This window comes from Mustela nigripes, chromosome 5, assembly GCF_022355385.1.
Source record: "Mustela nigripes isolate SB6536 chromosome 5, MUSNIG.SB6536, whole genome shotgun sequence".
Classification (NCBI taxonomy): domain Eukaryota; kingdom Metazoa; phylum Chordata; class Mammalia; order Carnivora; family Mustelidae; genus Mustela; species Mustela nigripes.
The window spans coordinates 25,870,307-25,885,841 of NC_081561.1; the positions used below are offsets into that span (position 1 = coordinate 25,870,307).

At 44.4% G+C, this 15,535-nt stretch overlaps 1 non-coding gene across 1 annotated transcript; it reads right to left on the reverse strand.

Annotated features, from left to right (window-relative positions):
• Nucleotides 1-11,270: 11,270 nt before the first annotated feature.
• TRNAT-CGU (transfer RNA threonine (anticodon CGU)) lies at nucleotides 11,271-11,344 on the reverse strand. Its single transcript has one exon. It is a non-coding gene; the product is annotated as a tRNA-Thr (tRNA).
• Between the last annotated feature and the right edge of the window lie 4,191 nt (nucleotides 11,345-15,535).

Sequence of the window (15,535 nt, forward strand, 5' to 3'; positions counted from 1 at the left end):
TTTAAATATTTTAAAATACTTTTTCTCATTCCTTCTATTTTAGAAGATCTCATATTTGGAGTCAATGGCTGAACAGAAAGTGCCCTGCTGGCATAAATGGTAAGAGCGTGACTAATCCCTAATTAGTTGGCTGCTGGAAGCTAGAGTGAGGCTGGGAGAAATTGTCTTCAGGTATGAGAGGGAAGAGGGTGCTGGCTAGACATCTAGGCAGAGAGGGAGGGGGTTACTAGCTTCTCCTTGGTTCTTTTTGTGAACTACACAAAACTGCTCTTATCAGTTGTCCTCAGGGACACAAGCTAAGCAAGTGTTCTCTAAAAACATAGGCTGAGAAAGTTTGTTCTTGGAAATCATATCGTAGGAACAGAGTACCAGTTACCTGAGTGATGTGGCTCAAGTGACCAAGGCTTTGAAAAACTTGGCTATGATCTGACACAGAATCTCAGACTCGACTTCCAGCCACTTTCCAGAGTTACAGTAAGGACTCAGGAACATCTTTTAAAATTGCTCAAAACTCTGTAGTTTTAAGAAAATGTGATGCCACCAATTTACTCACAGTCCACTTTGCGTTGATTCTACAAAACGCTGCTTCAATTAAACTGAATCAAGTTATATTAAATCAAAAAGTTAAACTTCATGCTCCCCCCACCCCCAAATTCTGGAACAACTCTGCCCCTTACTTTGTTTGGTCAAAGTCTATACTTCTACTTGCATTTCCCCCCTTGCCTGAGCAAAGATGAAATTCATCTTTTATGTGTTAAGATTGAGCAATGTTAATTTTTTAATACAGAAGCTAAAAATAGGTACTTTGAGGTTAAGTAACAGAAATTGGTCTCTCATTAAAATTGAAAGGAAAGTTCTGGAACGCTAGGGATTATGCTTGGTGAAATAAGCCAAAGAGAAAGACAATTATCATGTGGCTTCACTCATCTGTTAAACACAGAAGACCACAGGGGAAGAGAAGGGAAAATGAAAGGGGAGAAATCAGAGGGCAGACAACCTTTAGAGCCTATGCACTGGGGGAAACAAACAGGGTTTCAGAGGGGAGGTGGGTGAGGGATGGGGTAGCTGGGTGATGGGTATTCAGGAGGGCATGTGTGATGAGCACTGGGTGTTATATACAACTAATGAATCACTGAACACTACATCAAAAATTAACGATGTACTGTATGGTGACTAGCATAATAAACTAAATAATAAGGTTCCTGAACTTTCCATAGAGAAATCCTACTAAAGACACACACACACACACACACACACACACACACACACACCAAAAAACCCTACATAAACAAACAAAAAAAAAAATGATTCACTTGCCTGGATCAAGTTTAAGTGAACCTTGTGAGAAACTGATAAGCCAGGGATAACTCAAATTTTAAGTATATTTACATACGCTAAGTATGATGAAAATTGTTGTTAAACCTAAGTAAGAAAATTGTATAAATCAATTTCTAAAGGAAACCAATTCGAAAACAAGCAAATTTATTCTTTATATACCCAACAACTGGGACAAAGGTAGAACTTGAATAAGGCAGCCTTGACTGATGACTACGCGAACCCACGAGGACATCCATAACGGGGTGTGTGTGCCAGACAGTGCTTCCATCTAAAATGAACTGCAAGTGCCATTTCTTTTAACAATATTTTGAAGAGATGTTAATATCTTGTCTGAAACCCTCATTAACCAATGAGCACTTGTTTTGAATTCAGACAAATTAAATTAATAAGTTTGTATCTCTAGTTAAAGACAGATGGAAGGAAGGAAGGAAGAAGTCTCAAACCTCAGGTGCACAGACGTTCTTTCTCTGAGTCTGTCAGGCTCCCTGCTCTGCAGCAGGAGTTCTATAGCCAGTGTTTGACTCTATCTTGCCCACCATGAACTACAAGGAACACATTAGTCCCCCTCTTGGGTTTCTCCACTGCTCTTACAGAACAATCACACTCAACACTTCTGACACCAGGTGTGGGTGGGGGTTTCCCCGTATGAAGTAATTCTGTGACACCAGTGGATGTCCTACAATTTAGCTCAATTCTGACACTACCTGGAGATAGTGTTAGATTCCACAAGGGCTCAGTCCCATGAGGCTGTCTCCTATGCAGAAGCCAGGTGCAAAAAATATGGGTCCCCAGGCTATAACCACAGCTTGTCTGACCTGGCTACAAAAGCACAGGTTTCCATGCCATCCTGATTATTAGCTCACAGAACTCAGGGAAACACACTGACCAGTTTAAGGTATGATAAAGGACAAAGATGAACAGCCACATGAGATACACAGGGAGAACCCTGAGCATGGGAGCTTCTGTCCCCATAGAGTTTGGGTGTTGCCCTCCAAGTGGATGTGTTCATCAGCCTGGAAATGCCCAAACCCCATATTTTGAGGATTTTATGGAGGCCTCCTCATGTAGGTATGATTATTAACTCAACTTCCAGCCCCTCTGTCCTGTCTGGAGAATGGGAGGTGGGAGGCAGGGCTGCAGAAAATCCCGAGCTTCTAATCTAAGTTTAGTCTTTCTGGTGACAAGGTCCCATCCACGAGCCATCCAGAGCCCCCTCATTAGACCAAAAGATGCTCCTAGTGCTCTTATTACTTAAAAATTTATAAGGGGGTAGTGTCTGGGTGGATCAGTCAGTTAAGCATCCAACTCGTTTTCAGCTGAAGTCATCATGATTTTAGGGTCATGGAATCAAGCCCTGCGTTGGGCTCTGCATTCACACTAACTTTCTAAAACAAACAAATCTTTAGGGGAGAAAAAGGATAAAAGAAACAAAATATTTTTTAAGGGTTTTAGGAACTCTGTGCCAGGAATAGGGATGAGGATTAAATATATATTTCTTATGATTCACAATATCACAGAAACTCCAAGTGATGTTCCATTCCGTCACTGACGCTTTCTTAAGCTGTGCACTGAAACATAACTCTACCTTTCTGGTTTGCTAATATTTTACTGGAATTTTTGGACATTTTAGCTCAAATCCCTATTGGAAGGGTAAATAAGACAGCAAATGAACAAATGAAAAAAACTTGAAGAAAATTCCACATGTGCTTAATCCTTGTTATGGGCTAAATTGTGTTCCTCCAAAATGCAAATGTTGAAGTCCTAACCTCCAGTACTTCAGAGTATGACTGTCCTTAGAAATAGGCTCGTTAAAGATGTAATTAGGTTAAAGTTAGCTCATGAGGGTGGGCCTTAATCCAATGTAACTGGTGTCCTTATAAGAGATGACCACACAGACACCCTAAGGAAAGACCATAGGCAGACCGCGGAAGAGGCTGGCCATCCACGAGCCAAGGAGCCAAACCGTAGCAATGACCCAGCCCAGACCTGACTGCAGACTACAGAGCTCAAGAGTTGTGGTGAGAAAACACATTTCTGCTGTTTCAGCCATCCCTTCTGGGGGACTTTGTTATGGCAGCCCAAGAAAGCTAATGCAATTTTAGACCCTATCCAGGAGGCAATTTTCTCTTGATTTGACAGACAGACATGGAGCAAGAGAGGAAACACAAGCAGAGGGAGAAGGGGAAGCGGGCTCCCTGCTCAGCAAGCATGTGGGGCTCGAGCCCCCAGGAAGCAATTTCTAAAAAATAACCCATGTTATTGTTACCTCTCTCTTCACATGCCAGGGTAAGAGTTTACATTTCTTGGACATGTATGGGAGTCGCACCAGTTCCCACTTTCTTCTGGCTGACATTCTGCACTGAGGGCTTGGAAAGCTGCAAGCGTGTTTCCCAGAACCCCTTTTACCTAAGGCTCTTGATACAAAGGGTATTCAAACATTTACTAAACACACTGCTAATAGATTTACAAAACAGGGTATTATCCTGCGGATGCTGGCAATTCCCCGTTGGAGTAGCAAGACTATGGCCATCAGCTTTCTGCAGCAGCTCCGGGTCAGCACTCCCCGGCCCAGACAGCCGGATGCAAGAGGACTCCCGGCTGCTGGGAAAGAGACGAGAAGGCAGGGGGGTCCACGCTCAGAGACCTACACCCGCAGCTCTTCTTTGCTCCTGCTTTTACTGGTCCTTCCCGAGAGTCACAGATCCTCATCACTTTCTCAAGCGAGGATGTGGGATAAGGGGTCTTATTGGACTAGGAGGATCTGCTTACAGGAAACACCATACGCTGATCAGCCAGTTCTAAGAGCTCTGCTGAGCACAGCCTCGGGGCAATGCGAGGGCAGCTGTTCCGGCTAAGAAGGCTCCCGAGGGCAACTCCGCGCAGCATTCCAAAGCCCCCCCTCCTCGGAAACCTTCCCCCGCCCCCAGCGGCCTCCCCCGTTACTTTTTAGCGAGCCAGGTATTGTGGCGGAGCTTAACGCTCTGCATTAACCCCAGCATGCCCGTGTGGCCGGCTCCCTCTGTAAATAGGAGGGAGTTGGAGAAAGCAGTCTGCCAAGCTCACCCTCGCGTCCCCCAGACCACAGGGACGGGGCGCGCCGGGCACCCCGCAGCGGCACTGCCAAACCCCCTTGCAGATCGCTTGTCGCACCGTATGTTTTAGATCCGGGACAGCGCGAACACGGGCCGACAGACACTGTCTGGAGTTGGAGTTACACTTGAAGGTCTGGGTTAAAGTCTGTTTCTCAATCACTTCTGACTTCCTACTAACCCACTGACTGTTTTTACATCCTTCCCGCTTAAATATTCCAAGCGCTTCCTGTTTCCTACACGGAACTCAGAATTGTGCTTCAGATTAAGAAACACCAAAATAAATGCTGACAGTAATGAGTTTAACCTACTGAATACAAAAACAACCAATCAATGAGTCCATACAAAGAAACCAGTCATGGGGCGCCTGGGTGGCTCAGTGGGTTAAGCGTCTGCCTTCCAGTCACGTCGTGGTGTCCAGCCCTGCATCAGGCTCCCTGTTCAGCGGAGAACCTACTTCCCCCTCTCCCTCTGCCTGCTGCTCTGCCTACTTGTGCTCTATCTCTGACAATAGATAAATAAAATCTTTAAAACAAACAAACAAAAAAGAAACAAGTGAACGAAGAAGAAAGATATTCTTCTTATAATAAAAAGTCAAATGATAAATGTAGAAAGAATGATATTTAGAAAATCACCACTTGGAAATCACTAAATTAATAATTGATTTAAGCAAGGATCATCAATGAATGGTGAATAGGTAAATGTTGAATGAGAAGAGGATATTTACATAGTCTCAAGGTATCTCCTCACAAGATACTTATTAACTACAATAATAATAAAGGAATTATGAAGAAACCTGGCAGACATCATCATAAGCAAATGATCAAAATTAACATCATCAGTAATGGGACAACTGACATTGTATGTCTACTGAGATGATGCACTGAAAAAGCACAGTGACAGTTGTTTTGTATTCCCACCCAAAATACATAGCCTGAATTAACTGTGAGTAGATAGCAGACTAAGCCAAATTATGGAATATTTTACAAAATAACTGGTCTGTACTCTTCAAAAATGCCAATGTCATAAAAAGAAAGCCCATGGATGCAAGGAGATGAAAGAGAATGACAGTTGAATTCAGCACACAGTCAAAGATTTTCTTTTGCTAAAAAGGCACTGTAGGCAGAAGAGAGAACTCTGACATAGACCCTCACCTCTATGGTTAACTAATCTTCAACAAAGCAGAAAAGAATGTCCAATGGAAAAAAGTCTCTTCAACAAATGGTGTTGGGAAAATTGGACAGCCACATGCAGGAAAGAGAAACTGGACCATTTCCTTACACCGCACACGAAAAGAGACTCAAAATGGATATAGGACCTCAATGCGAGAAAGGAATCCATCAAAATCCTTGAGGAGAACACAGGCAGCAACCTCTTCTACCTCAGCCGCAGCAGCTTTTTCCTGGAAACATCGCCAAAGGCAAGGGAAGCAAAGGCAAAAATGAACTACTGGGACTTCACCAGGATCAAAAGCTCTTGCACAGCAAAGGAAAGTTAAAAAAAAAAAAGAGAGAGAGAGAGAGAGAGAGAGAGAGAAAACAGATTGGGAGAAGATATTTGCAAATAACATATCAGATAAAGCTCTAGTACCCCAAATCTGTAAAGAACTTATCAAACTCAACATCCAAAGAACAAAAAATCCAATCAAGAAATGGGCAGAAGACATGAACAGACAATTCTGCAAAGAAGACATCCAGATGGCCAACAGACACATGAAAAATTGCTCCACATCACTCGGCATCAGGGAAATACAAAGCAAAACCACGATGAGATACCACCTCACACCAGTCAGAATGGCTAAAATTAACAAGTCAGGAAATGACAGATGCTGGCGAGGCTGCAGAGAAAGGGGAACCATCCTATGCTGTTGGTGGGAATGCAAGATGGTGCAGCCACTCTGGAAAACAGTATGGAGGTTCCTCAAAAAGTTGAAAACAGAGCTACCCTATGACCCAGCAATCAAACTACTGGGTATTTACTTTTTTTTTTTTTTAAAGATTTTATTTATTTATTTGTCAGAGAGAGAGAGGGAGAGAGAGCGAGTACAGGCGGACAGAATGGTAGGCAGAGGGAGAAGCAGGCTCCCTGCTGAGCAAGGAGCCCTTGCGGGACTCGATCCCAGGACGCTGGGATCATGACCTGAGCCGAAGGCAGCTGCTTAACCAACTGAGCCACCCAGGCGTCCCTGGGTATTTACTTTAAAGATACAAATGTAGGGATCCAAAGGGGCACATGCACCCAAATCTTTATAGCAGCAATGTCCACAATAGCCAAACCATGGAAAGAACCTAGATGTCCATCAACAGATGAATGGATAAAGAAGATGTATAAACAATGTATATACATATATGTATGTATATACAATGTATATACATGTATGTGTATATATATATAATGTATATACATGTATGTATATATATACACAATGGAATGTATATACAATGGAATACTACGCAGCCATCAAAAACCCCCAAAATCTTGCCATTTGCAACAACGTGGATGGAACCAGAGGATGTTATTCTAAGCGAAATCAGTTGATCAGAGAAAGATAATTATCAAATGATCTCACTGATAAGAGGAATTTGAGAAACAAGACAGAGGATCATGGGGTTAGGGAGTGAAAAATGAAAGAAGATGAAACCAGAAAGGAAGACAAGCCATAAGAGACTCTTAATGTCAGGAAACAAACTGAGGGCTGCTGAAGGGGAGCGGGGTAGGAAGGATGGAGTGGCTTTGTGATGGACATTGGGGAGGGTGTGTGCTATGGTGAGTGCTGTTAAGTGTGTAGTATTGATGAGTCACTGACCTGAAACAATAATAAATTATATGTTAATTTAAAAAAAAAGAAACTGATAGAACTTTTGGTTGAGTTTGAGGAGATGGCAAATCTCCATTAAGGCACCTTAGATAAACCCTCTTGGAACTCAAAAACTAAAACAAAACAAAATAAAACAAGACTTAGAAAAGTTAACTTCTAAATTCTTTTACATCAATAGTTAGGAAGATCCAAGAAGAAACAGAATGGAGAGTTTAAATTTCCAAACAGAACTTCCCATTAGCACAAATGAATGTTCAGGACTACATCAGTGAGTTCACCCATTTAAGCAGAGAGAGAAAGAGAAAAGGATAATTGTTATATATATATATATATAGTTATATATATATATATATATAACTATATATATATATATAGTTATATATATATAATTGTTATAATAGGATTGTTATAATTAAGCAGAGGGAATGGATCTATCTACTGATTTTTCTGCCAAAGATCACTCTAACAACATCTTGGGAAGGAGTCATTTTCAAGCAATACCTCCCTGGGAGCTATAGAAACAGGCTTTCTCAATCTAGGGAATTTTCTCCTTAAAACTTAATGCCAACTCCCCTTATTTCTTATACTTCTGCTTTCTGCACCTCTGTTATACTGCTTAAAATCTTTTTTAAAAAATATTTTTATTTACTTGTTTTTTAAAAGATTTTATTTGACAAAGAGAGACACAGTGAGAGAGGGAACACAAGCAGGGGGAGTAGGAGAGGGAGAATTAGGCTTCGAGCTGAGCAAGGAGCCTGATGCGGAGCTCAAACCCAGGACCCTGGGATCATGACCTGAGTTAAAGGCAGACATTTAACGACTGAGCAACCCAGGTGCCCCAATAAAATCTTTTTAAATTTTTAAATCTATTTTCCAAAAAGAAAACAATAAATAACTTAGGAAAATAAATCTGAAATTTCACATTTTTCAGAATGATTATGTGTTCATGTTGACTCACATACACTGTGATTGCTCTTAGTATAAAATTAAAACACCCCAACATGGCAGATAAAAGCCTCTCATGGGTTAACCGTATCCTTTTCCTGCCTCATTTCTCATCCTCCCTGTGTGCATCTTTTTTTAAAAAATTTTTCTAGAATTTACTTACTTATTGGACAGGGACTGAGAGAGCGAGAGGTGAAATACAAGCAGGGGGAGGGGGAGAGGGAGAAGCTGACTCCCCGCTGAGCAGAGGGCTCCATGTGAGGCTCGATGTGGGGCTTGATCCCAGGGTTCTGGGATCAGGGGCTTGAGCCGAAGGCAGACACTTAACGACTGGGCCCCCCAGGCGCCCCAGCCTGTGTGCATCTTTTCTGCTCTAGCTGTGCTGGCTTTCCTTCAGTCCTATGCACTTTGCCTTGTTTCCTCTGCCTGGATGACTCTATGCTTTACCTCTCTTTCCTACATAATTCTTCGTTTACTTTCCAACTCAAGTCTCCTTCTCTGAATTCCCTGAGTAAATGACATCTCTTGCATATGTTCTCCTAAATCTTAGTCATTATTTTTGAAGCATTTATCATAGCTACATGATATTTTCTTTCTCTTAGTGATCATGTAATTGATTCCATCTCCTCCTCCTTCCCCACTATGCTCTTATCTCCTTAGAGATAGAAGATTTAATTTACATTTAATTCAAGGGTTCATAAGCACCCAAGAACTTAGGAGATCCGTGAACATCTTCTTTTTTTTTAAATTTCGATTCAATTAGTTAACATATAATGTATTATTTGTTTCAGGGGTACAGGTCTGTGACTCATCAGTCTTATACAATACCCAGTGCTCATTACAACAAATACCCTCCCCACGGCCATCCCCCAGTGACCCCATCCCTCCACCCCTCTCCCCTCCAGCAAACCTCAGTTTATTTCCTACAGTTCAGTCTCTTATGGTTTGTCTCCCTCTCTGGGTTCGTCTTGTTTTATTTTTTTTTATTAAATTTATTTTTTAATAAACATATAATGTATTTTTATCCCCAGGGGTACAGGTCTGTGAATCGCCAGGTTTACACATTTCACAGCACTCACCATAGCACATACCTTCCCCAATGTCCATATCCCCACCATCCTCTCCAGGCCCCTCTCCCCGAAGCAACCCTCAGTCTGTTATTTGAGATTGAGTCTTTTATGGTTTGTCTCCCTCCCAATCCCACCTTCTTTGATTTTTTCTTTAAAAAAAAAAAATATATATATATATATTTTAAAATATATTTTATTTATTTGACAGAGAGCGAGAGATCACAAGTAGGCAGAGCAGCAGGCAGAGAGAAAGGGGGAAGCAGGCTCCCTGCCAAGCAGAGAGCTAGATGTGGGGCTCCATCCCAGGACCCTGGGCAGAGGCTTAACCCACTGAGCCACCCAGGCGCCCCAAAATATATATATATTTTTAAAGATTTTATTTATTTATTTGACAGAGAGAGATCACAAGCAGACGGAGAGGCAGGCAGAAAGGGAGATAGAGAAAAGCAGGCTCCCTGCTGAGCAGAGAGCCTGATGTGGGACTTGATCCCAGAACCCTGAGATCATGACCTGAGTGGAAGGCAGCGGCTTAATCCACTGAGCCACCCAGGTGCCCCATTTTTTCTTTTCCTACCCCCTAAACCCCCCCACATTGCATCTCCACTTCTTCATATCAGGAAGATCATATGATATTTGTCTTTCTCCAATTGACTTATTTTGCTAAGCATAATCCCCTCTAGTTCCATCCCGTCTTGTTTTATTTTTTCCTCTCTTCCCCATGATCTTCTGTTTTGTTTCTTAAATTCCACACTATCACTGAGATCCTATGATAATTCTTTCTCTGTTTAACTTATTTCACATAGCATTATACCCTCTAGTTCCATCCACATTATTGTAAATGGCAGTATTTCATTTTTATGGCTGAGTAATATTCCATTTTATATATATACCACATCTTCTTTGTCCACTCATCTGTCAATGGAGATCTGGGCTCTTTCCATACTTTGGCTATTGTGGACATTGCTGCTATGAACATTGGGGTGCAGGTGTCCCTTCGGATCACTACGTTTGCATCTTTAGGGTAAATACCCAGTAGTGAGATAGCTGGGTCGTAGGATAGCTCAATTTTCAACTTTTTGAGGAACCTCCATGCTGTTTTCCAGAGTGGCTGCACCAGTTTGCATTCCCAGGTCAGTGAACATCTTGAAAGAACATACAAAATTTATCCGTATGCCTGTTGGCTTTTTGCTTTTAGTGGTGGTTATAACCAAATTTTCATCAGATAATCTAATGAGTTCATGTGCCATACAATTTTAGGAACCATTATTCTAAACCATATGGATACTGTTTGATTTTATAAATAAAATTATTTGAAATGCAAGACCATGACTCTGAACTGAGAAATATTAGGTTAAGACCCTAGCTTGATTATTTGTTTACTAGCTGTGATTTGGGCAAGTTACTTCTCTTCTCTCTGATTCTCTTTTGTTATTCATAAAACGTGAATAATGCTTACTTTTATGGGTATTTCTTAGGGATTTTAAAGGTATGTGAGAAAAATACACAAAGTGAAAAATAGTGTTCAATAAATTGTAACCGTGCAGGAGGTAATAAGTAAAACGGCTTGGATTTGGATAACCAGCAGAATATATATATATATAAAGATTTTATTTATTATTTATTTGACAGCGATAACAAGTAGGCAGAGAGAGAGGAAGGGAAGCAGGCTCGCCGCCGAGCAGAGCCCGATGTGAGGCTCGATCCCAGGACCCCGGGACCACGACCCGAGTGGAAGGCAGAGGCTTTAACCCACTGAGCCACCCAGGTGCCCCCAGCAGAATATACTTTTAAATGGCTTGAATTAAAATTTTCCGTTTTATTTTAGAAATTCTGTCTACGACGGATCTTGAACACCCAAGTAGCTCAATCCACAGCAAAAACCTGCAAGTCACGTGGAGAGGCAGAGTCATGGCGAATGCAGGTGTCTGGAGAGGCTGCAGGGATCGACACTGAGATGGAAGCTGGTTTCGGACTAAAAAATGCGAATTGCCAGAACAAAACGACCTGGAAAGGCCCCGCTGGGAGTCGAACCCAGGATCTCCTGTTTACGAGACAGGCGCTTTAGCCAACTAAGCCACGGAGCCAGCCGTGCAAACAGCGCAGGTGCTTTTCTGATCACTGTGTCCTCGATTAGGCGCACGGCCGCGCCGCCCCCGTGCGCATCCGCGCGAGCCCTTAGGCGTGGGCAGCCCGGCCGGAGCCGAAGGCGCGCGGAGGGGGCGCGGGAGCCCGAGGTCGGCGTGCACGGCAGGACGCATGCGTGCGCTCTCCGCCCCGGGCACCGCCTGCGCCCCCGGCGGAACGGGAAAGGGAGGAGCCGTGCTCGGGCGTTGTGCGCAGGCCCGGGCTTCTGCCGGGGACACCGCGCAGCTCTGGGACGCGCGCGCTGGCGGCGGCAACGGGCCGCTCTAGCGAAGGCTGTCCTTCCAGCTTTCCCCCAGGACGGCGCTTCGGGCTGCTGCAGGAGCGCGCACCTGTGCCCTGAATCCAAAGCCAACCCCAGCGCCCCAGACTCCTAGCGCCTTCCAGAAGGCTTGGCCTGAGGACGCAGCGGCGATAGCCGCAGAAGGCGGCTCGCTCCGGGGTCACTGACCCGCCCGGTGCTTCGGCCTCCAGGTCCTGGTCACCCCCTGGGACCAGGACCACGGTGCACAGGTGGACGCACGGCTCGCGGCGGCGGCCGAGCAGATGCCTCGCTCTCCACTTAGTGTTGCTGTTTGCACAGGCTGCTCTCCTGCATTCCTCCCGGGGAGCCTCAACTTGGAGAGCTACATACAATCACCTGACTGTCCAGTCCCTACACGAAGCATTCATTCTTCAGTGATCGCACCCTGGGTTTCCGCCTTTGATTAGGACAAGGGCCTCACCGTCTACCGGGCTCCCATCGCCCAGAGAAATTTGGTGCTGACACTAGCAAAGCCAGAAGCAGCTCTGGGATGCCGAGACCTTGGAATCGCTGTCTTTTTAACTCCTTCCTGAGCCAAGGGTTCTGGCGCTGCTGTTTTCCGTCCACCCAGAATGCCTTGCAGTGAGGAGAAACTTAGTTTCTTGCAAACCAGGATGGCCACTTTTAAAAATTTAATTTATGTTAGCAAACTTCTGTGACTAGGGACTAGGGAGACATTACTACTCCATTTTCTGTGTATTTACCGAGTGTGAAAACAGCACACCCAAACCATAGTGAACCAGGGATCGTGGCGTTACTGAATTCTAACTGGCCACACTGTTTAAGGTAAGGACTGAGTAAGTTTCCATCACAGAAGTGCAGCTGAGGAGCCAACATGTGCAGTGAACCGCTGCCCAACATGAGCCACAGCCTGGAGAGCCTACTGTGTGTCAGAGCTAACAGTTTGAGGCATACAACTAGGTTCAAGACGGCCACAGATGACAGAAACAAATGTTCATACAGTTTTTAAGTAGGGTGCCGGGTGGCTGTTTAACCGCTGCCTTCTGCTCAGGTCATGATGGCAAAGCCTTGTGATCAAGCCCCCATTGGGTTCCCTGCTCAGCAGAGAACCTGCTCTTCCCTATCCCTCTGCCTGCTGCTCTGCCTACTTACGCACGCGCTGTCAAATAAATAAATAAAATCTAAAAAAAAAATAAAAGAAATACAAGACAATAGATGAGCAGTTAATATGGGCTGGTAATACAGACTGGTAATACAGCCCATAGTACAGTACTCTGTACTGTGTCCATAGCTCAGTACATTTGGGGGGCATTTCCCTTTATTAGAGTTTTTCTAGCAAAATGTCATATATTATAAATTATACAAGTAGCACTTGAAAACATCTTTAATACTTTCAAGTTAGTTCCAGTTATTTAACCAAAACAGGAATCTGTGCCAAGCTGTAATGAAATAAATCTGACCATGGCCCAAGAATCTGACCATGGCCCAAGAGTAGGAAGGTGTGGAAGGTGCTCTAAAAAGAGGCAGAGCCCATGGAACCCATTCCAGTGAGGACCTGCCAGAAACAGACTTGCGGGAAAGGAATGTGTAAGGAGCAGAAACAGCGAATAACCTGGGGGGGGGGGGGTGGAATCTGATCTAAAACTGCTTGATTAACATGAGACCAAAATAGTGAAAGGAGAGGCCTGAGTGTGGATACAGGAACGCGGATTTTTCACAACTGACCCTCAGTGAACGCTTCCTCTGTTGAGAATAAGGCGAGTCAACATACTAGAGCTGACAGGTGTTATCAGTTGAATTCTGTCCTCCTAAACATTTGTATGTTGACGGCCTGACCCCTGGGATAAGTAGTTTAAGATCGAGTCATCCTGGAGCAGGGGGGCCGGGGGGGGGGGGGGGGGGGGGGGGGGGGGGGGGGGCTCGAGCAGAGGGAACATCCTGCCTAGCCTCGACCCGGGTCTGTAGTCTCCAGAACTGTGAGATAACACACTCCCGTTCCTGATGCCTTGTAGTTTGCCCTATTTGGTTATGACCATCCTAGCCATCAGCCTCTGAAGAAGTAAGTTTTTTCCCCCTACATTTTGCCCCAAACATAACCGAAATAAATTTATTTTAAAAGGGAACTAGTGAACAGAGGGTGATGGGAGGAACGTGTGAAAGGTTTCTATGCCCTAGGTAAAAAGCTGAACAAAAACTAAAGTTCAAAGGCGAAACGAATAGGAAAGTAGGAAAGTGACGGAAGAAGGAAGAAAGGGAGGGAGGGCGGGAGAAAGCACAGGTGCAGGTCTCATCAGCCATCCGGTCCGGCGCTCCTGGAAACCAGAGGCCGGGAGAGCGTGGAAATAAACAGGGCCACTGAGAACGGAAATACTGACACACATATGGGAGGAAGACGGCTACAGCCTGGGAAGGAAAAATTACAAACGGGGTAGCGTGGAAGCCGGAAGGCAGGAGAATCAAACAGGAAGAACGGGGTGAGGGGCCATCACTGGGGGAGTTAAAGCAAAGGCTGAGCCAGGAGCACACAGCGGCCCGAGCCTCGGGGGGCTGAAGACGGGGAGGTGAGAGAATGGGGCAAGCGGGTGAGTGAGACGGAGACTGAGGCGGCAGTTACTTCTGCACTGGGGGCTGAGGGCGGCCGCGGGTGGGGGGGTGGGGGGCACGCTGCAGAGGGATGCAGCCCGGGCTGGTGCGGCTGGTGGCCTCAGGGACTGAGTGCGCTCAGTTATTGGGTCAGTACACACAGACTTCTAGTACAGGAAGGCCGTGATAGATTCCCCCCCCCCCCCGTTTCTATTTACTGACAAATGCTAGCCTCTTATAAACTTTGGTCCTACTTCATGGGAGAATCTTATAATTCTGACCTTATTTTTTCCAGATTTAAGACGAGTGACTTTATGAAAACAGAAATCGGATGATTTACACTTAGAGTGGGTTTCCCATCAATACCACTAGAAACTAAGAGAGCAACAACAGACAAATGATGGAATAATACGATTACAGTGCTGAGGGAAGATAACTCTGAGATCAAAATTCTTTATCCAGCTAAATTATTCAAGAATAAGGATTAAATAAAGACCTTTAAAATGTGTTATTAACTAAGATCTTAGTTGAGATCAATGTGAAGTAATTAATTCGAGGGAAAAGGGAATTGAGCAAGAAGTAGTGAGATGTGAAAAGCAGTGGTGAACTAAATAGACAGGAAGTTTGTAGCTAGACTTTTTTATTTTTTTTAAGATTATTTATTTATTTATTTGACAGAGATCACAAGTAGGCAGGCATGCAAGCAGAGAGAGAGAGAGAGAGAGAGGAGGAAGCAGGCTCCCCACTGAGCAGAGAGCCCGATGTGGGGCTCAATCCTGGGGGATCCTGGGGGCCATGACCTGAGCTGAAGGCAAAGGCTTTAACCCACTGAGCCACCCAGATGCCCCTGTAGCTAGACTTTTTTAAAGATTTTATTTGACAGAGAGAGAGAGAGAGAGAGAGAGAGAGAGACAATGGGAGAGGGAACACAAGCAGGGGGAGAGGGAGAGGGAGAAGCGGACTCCCACTGAGCTGGGAGCCCTGTGTGGTGCTGGATCCCAAGACCCTGGGATCGTGACCTGAGTGGAAGGCAGAGGAGTCACCCAGCTGCCCAGCACTTAAAAAGAAGCATTTATTTGCATTATAATACTAAGTAACATTTGGGTGGCTTTAGGAAGAACAAGGTATCTCTGTGAGAGCTGGGTTGCACCCTGACCTACAAAACTATAAGATAATAAATTTGTGGTGTGTTAAGATTAAAGCAAAACAAAAAAGAACAAGGTAGAACCAAACTGTTAGCAACAATGTCCGGGAAATTGGTAGGACAATACTCATAGCTACAAGA